Source organism: Oncorhynchus masou, unplaced genomic scaffold, assembly GCF_036934945.1.
Source record: "Oncorhynchus masou masou isolate Uvic2021 unplaced genomic scaffold, UVic_Omas_1.1 unplaced_scaffold_948, whole genome shotgun sequence".
NCBI classification, from domain to species: domain Eukaryota; kingdom Metazoa; phylum Chordata; class Actinopteri; order Salmoniformes; family Salmonidae; genus Oncorhynchus; species Oncorhynchus masou.
In genome coordinates, this window is record NW_027015975.1 from 247326 (window position 1) to 253603 (window position 6278).

The window sequence follows — 6278 nt, forward strand, 5'->3', positions numbered from 1 at the left end:
ATGAGTCTGGGCAGACATGGCTGTGGTTCTGGGTTAATAATGAGTCAATAGGGCAGGGCTCTGGTTCTGGGTTAATAATGAGTCTGTGTCCCTTTTGCTTGGGCAGTGGCACAGGGCTATGGTTCTGGGGTTAATAATGACCGAGGGGCCTGGCTGCCAAGTACAGTGGGGCAGCTGGACATGTGTATTGTATCCCAAATGGAACCCCATTCCCTACGTAAGTGCCCTATCGGCCCTCTTCAACAGTAGAACACTATATAAGGAATAGGATGTCGTTTGATGTTGTTTTGCAGCGGACCGACCCGGGTGTTGAATACCAGGATGTAAGGACAGACCCCTAATCTCCCCTTTGTGTTGGAGGCAGTGTCACCCATCAATCCTCCTCTGAAACAATGAGCTTTGTTCACCCATCGAAGCCAGAGCAGCCTACTATATGGGTGAGTGCCAGATGGCACCCTATTCCCTATATAGTTCACACTTTCCACCAGGACCCATAGGGCATAGGGTGCCATGTGGGATATAGCCTATATCTGAGCCACAGAGCAGCTTACTGTATATCTGAGCCACAGAGCAGCTTACTGTATATCTGAGCCACAGAGCAGCTTACTGTATATCTGAGCCACAGAGCAGCTTACTGTATATCTGAGCCACAGAGCAGCTTACTGTATATCTGAGCCACAGAGCAGTTTACTGTATATCTGAGCTACAGAGCAGTTTACTGTATATCTGAGCTACAGAGCAGCTTACTGTATATCTGAGCTACAGAGCAGCTTACTGTATATCTGAGCCACAGAGCAGCTTACTGTATATCTGAGCCACAGAGCAGCTTACTGTATATCTGAGCCACAGAGCAGCTTACTGTATATCTGAGCCACAGAGCAGTTTACTGTATATCTGAGCTGAGCCACAGAGCAGCTTACTGTATATCTGAGCCACAGAGCAGTTTACTGTATATCTGAGCTACAGAGCAGTTTACTGTATATCTGAGCCACAGAGCAGCTTACTGTATATCTGAGCCAACAGAGCAGTTTACTGTATATCTGAGCCACAGAGTAGTTTACTGTATATCTGAGCCACAGAGCAGTTTACTGTATATCTGAGCTACAGAGCAGTTTACTGTATATCTGAGCCAACAGAGCAGTTTACTGTATATCTGAGCCACAGAGCAGCTTACTGTATATCTGAGCCAACAGAGCAGTTTACTGTATATCTGAGCCACAGAGCAGTTTACTGTACATCTGAGCTACAGAGCAGTTTACTGTATATCTGAGCCACAGAGCAGCTTACTGTATATCTGAGCCAACAGAGCAGTTTACTGTATATCTGAGCTACAGAGCAGCTTACTGTATATCTGAGCTACAGAGCAGTTTACTGTATATCTGAGCCCACTGCAGTGTTTTCTGATAAAGTCAACCAATGACACCCAAATCTAAATCTGGGTATTCAGCAGAGGCCTCTGGAAACAAAACACAACATATCTCTGGCCTACAGAAGCCTGAATAATCTTTAGGTCTTTTGGGGGCAGATACATTGCCCTGGATGGAAGGCCACCTGAAATACCGTGTGATGTCATTAAATGGACCTTGCACTAACATGTAGGTTTCGTAACACTACCATGGAGCTGTTTGGGGTTACCACACCACATGTAGGTTTCGTAACCCTACTATGGAGCTGTTTGGGGTTACCACACCACATGTAGGTTTCGTAACCCTACCATGGAGCTGTTTGGGGTTACCACACCACATGTAGGTTTCGTAACCCTACCATGGAGCTGTTTGGGGTTACCACACCACATGTAGGTTTCGTAACCCTACCATGGAGCTGTTTGGGGTTACCACACCACATGTAGGTTTCGTAACCCTACCATGGAGCAGTTTGGGGTTACCACACCACATGTAGGTTTCGTAACCCTACCATGGAGCAGTTTGGGGTTACCACACCACATGTAGGTTTCGTAACCCTACCATGGAGCTGTTTGGGGTTACCACACCACATGTAGGTTTCGTAACCCTACCATGGAGCTGTTTGGGGTTACCACACCACATGTAGGTTTCGTAACCCTACCATTGAGCTGTTTGGGGTTACCACACCACATGTAGGTTTCGTAACCCTACCATGGAGCTGTTTGGGGATGAAAGCCTACCACACCACATGTAGGTTTTGTAACCCTACCATGGAGCTGTTTGGGGTTACCACACCACATGTAGGTTTTGTAACCCTACCATGGGGCTGTTTGGGGTTACCACACCACATGTAGGTTTTGTAACCCTACCATGGAGCTGTTTGGGGTTACCACACCACATGTAGGTTTCGTAACCCTACCATGGAGCTGTTTGGGGTTACCACACCACATGTAGGTTTCGTAACCCTACCATGGAGCTGTTTGGGGATGAAAGGTTACCACACCACACCATACTGTGTCAAGGTGTTTGGAGTTACCACACCATACTGTGTCTAGGTGTTTGGGGTTACCACACCACACTGTGTCAAGGTGTTTGGGGTTATCACACCACACTGTGTCAAGGTGTTTGGGGTTATCACACCACACTGTGTCTAGGTGTTTGGGGTTACCACACCACACTGTGTCAAGGTGTTTGGGGTTATCACACCACACTGTGTCCAGGTGTTTGGGGTAACCACACCACACTGTGTCAAGGTGTTTGGGGTTACCACACCATACTGTGTCTAGGTGTTTGGGGTTACCACACCACACTGTGTCAAGGTGTTTGGGGTGACCACACCACACTGTTTCAAGGTGTTTGGGGTTACCACACATCACCATACTGTGTCAAAGTGTTTGGGGTGACCACACCACACTGTTTCAAGGTGTTTGGGGTTACCACACCATACTGTGTCTAGGTGTTTGGGGTTACCACACCACACTGTGTCTAGGTGTTTGGGGTTACCACACCATACTGTGTCCAGGTGTTTGGGGTTACCACACCATACTGTGTCAAGGTGTTTGGGGTTACCACACCGCACTGTGTCTAGGTGTTTGGGGTTACCACACCATACTGTGTCTAGGTGTTTGGGGTTACCACACCATACTGTGTCTAGGTGTTTGGGGTTACCACACCACACCACACTGTGTCTAGGTGTTTGGGGTTACCACACCACACTGTGTCCAGGTGTTTGGGGTTACCACACCACACCACACTGAGTCCAGGTGTTTGGGGTTACCACACCATACTGTGTCCAGGTGTTTGGGGTTACCACACCACACTGTGTCTAGGTGTTTGGGGTTACCACACCACACTGTGTCTAGGTGTTTGGGGTTACCACACCACACTGTGTCTAGGTGTTTGGGGTTACCACACCACACTGTGTCCAGGTGTTTGGGGTTACCACACCACACCACACTGTGTCCAGGTGTTTGGGGTTACCACACCACACTGTGTCCAGGTGTTTGGGGTTACCACACCACACAACACTGTGTGCTGGTGTTTGGGGTTACCACACCACACCACACTGTGTCTAGGTGTTTGGGGTTACCACACCACACTGTGTCCAGGTGTTTGGGGTTACCACACCACACTGTGTCAAGGTGTTTGGGGTTACCACACTGTGTCCGGTTCCGGGTTGGAGCGAGCGGTCGCATCTACACTTCGGTCCGCAGGTAGTATAACCTTTCATTACATTTTCATTACATTTCATTATAGTACAACGGTTTGATTTGTCTAATCTTAGCAATTTCTTCTTAGCTAGCTACATAGCCGTCTTTGTATCAAAGATAATTGCGTATTTATCGTATTTCGTCATCCTAACGTAGTCTACACTGCTATCTGCCCAGCAGCTAGCTAAGCATCTAGCTAACGTCTAAGACAATTGTGTAGTCTAGAGCGATTTTCTAGGTTAGCTAGCCAGCTATTGTCGTTCTTTTAACGTAACGTAACGCAATCAACACTGCTAGCTAGCCAGCTAGCCCCCGAATAGCAGCACTGTAGAAACTACTACAGTACAACGGTTTGATTTGTTTGATCGTAGCTAGCTAGCTACATAGCCGTCTTTGTATCTAAGACAATTGTGTAGTCTAGAGCGATTTTCTAGGTTAGCTAGCCAGCTATTGTCGTTCTTTTAACGTAACGTAACGCAATCAACACTGCTAGCTAGCCAGCTAGCCCCAGACTAGCAGCACTGTGGAAACTATTACAGTACAACGGTTTGATTTGTTTGATCGTAGCTAGCTAGCTACATAGCCGTCTTTGTATCTAAGACAATTGTGTAGTCTAGAGCGATTTTCTAGGTTAGCTAGCCAGCTATTGTCGTTCTTTTAACGTAACGTAACGCAATCAACACTGCTAGCTAGCTAGCTAGCCCCAAATAGCAGCACTGTAGAAACTATTACACTCGACGGAACGACTTGATTAGTGTAGTGTCAACATCGCAGCCACTGCCAGCTAGCCTACTCCAGCAGTACTGTATCATTTCAATCATTTTAGTCAATAAGATTCTTGCTACGTAAGCTTAACTTTCTGAACATTCGAGACGTGTAGTCCACTTGTCATTCCATCTCCTTTGCATTAGCGTAGCCTCTTCTGTAGCCTGTCAACTATGTGTCTATCTATCCCTGTTCTCTCCTCTCTGCACAGACCATACAAACGCTCCACACCGCGTGGCCGCGGCCACCCTAATCTGGTGGTCCCAGCGCGCACGACCCACGTGGAGTTCCAGGTCTCCGGTAGCCTCTGGAACTGCCGATCTGCGGCCAACAAGGCAGAGTTCATCTCAGCCTATGCCTCCCTCCAGTCCCTCGACTTCTTGGCACTGACGGAAACATGGATCACCACAGATAACACTGCTACTCCTACTGCTCTCTCTTTGTCCGCCCACGTGTTCTCGCACACCCCGAGAGCTTCTGGTCAGCGGGGTGGTGGCACCAGGATCCTCATCTCTCCCAAGTGGTCATTCTCTCTTTCTCCCCTTACCCATCTGTCTATCGCCTCCTTTGAATTCCATGCTGTCACAGTTACCAGCCCTTTCAAGCTTAACATCCTTATCATTTATCGCCCTCCAGGTTCCTCGGAGAGTTCATCAATGAGCTTGATGCCTTGATAAGCTCCTTTCCTGAGGACGGCTCACCTCTCACAGTCCTGGGCGACTTTAACCTCCCCACGTCTACCTTTGACTCATTCCTCTCTGCCTCCTTCTTTCCACTCCTCTCCTTTTGACCTCACCCTCTCACCTTCCCCCCTACTCACAAGGCAGGCAATACGCTCGACCTCATCTTTACTAGATGCTGTTCTTCCACTAACCTCATTGCAACTCCCCTCCAAGTCTCCGACCACTACCTTGTATCCTTTTCCCTCTCGCTCTCATCCAACACTTCCCACACTGCCCCTACTCGGATGGTATCGCGCCGTCCCAACCTTCGCTCTCTCTCCCCCGCTACTCTCTCCTCTTCCATCCTATCATCTCTTCCCTCTGCTCATACCTTCTCCAACCTATCTCCTGATTCTGCCTCCTCAACCCTCCTCTCTTCCCTTTCTGCATCCTTTGACTCTCTATGTCCCCTATCCTCCAGGCCGGCTCGGTCCTCCCCTCCCGCTCCGTGGCTCGACGACTCATTGCGAGCTCACAGAACAGAGCTCCGGGCAGCCGAGCGGAAATGGAGGAAAACTCGCCTCCCCTGCGGACCTGGCATCCTTTCACTCCCTCCTCTCTACATTTTCCTCCTCTGTCTCTGCTGCTAAAGCCACTTTCTACCACTCTAAATTCCAAGCATCTGCCTCTAACCCTAGGAAGCTCTTTGCCACCTTCTCCTCCCTCCTGAATCCTCCTCCCCCTCCCCCCTCCTCCCTCTCTGCAGATGACTTCGTCAACCATTTTGAAAAGAAGGTCGACGACATCCGATCCTCGTTTGCTAAGTCAAACGACAACGCTGGTTCTGCTCACACTGCCCTACCCTGTGCTCTGACCTCTTTCTCCCCTCTCTCTCCAGATGAAATCTCGCTTCTTGTGACAGCCGGCCGCCCAACAACCTGCCCGCTTGACCCTATCCCCTCCTCTCTTCTCCAGACCATTTCCGGAGACCTTCTCCCTTACCTCACCTCGCTCATCAACTCATCCCTGACCGCTGGCTACGTCCCTTCCGTCTTCAAGAGAGCGAGAGTTGCACCCCTTCTGAAAAAACCTACACTCGATCCCTCCGATGTCAACAACTACAGACCAGTATCCCTTCTTTCTTTTCTCTCCAAAACTCTTGAACGTGCTGTCCTTGGCCAGCTCTCCCGCTATCTCTCTCAGAATGACCTTCTTGATCCAAATCAGTCAGGTTTCAA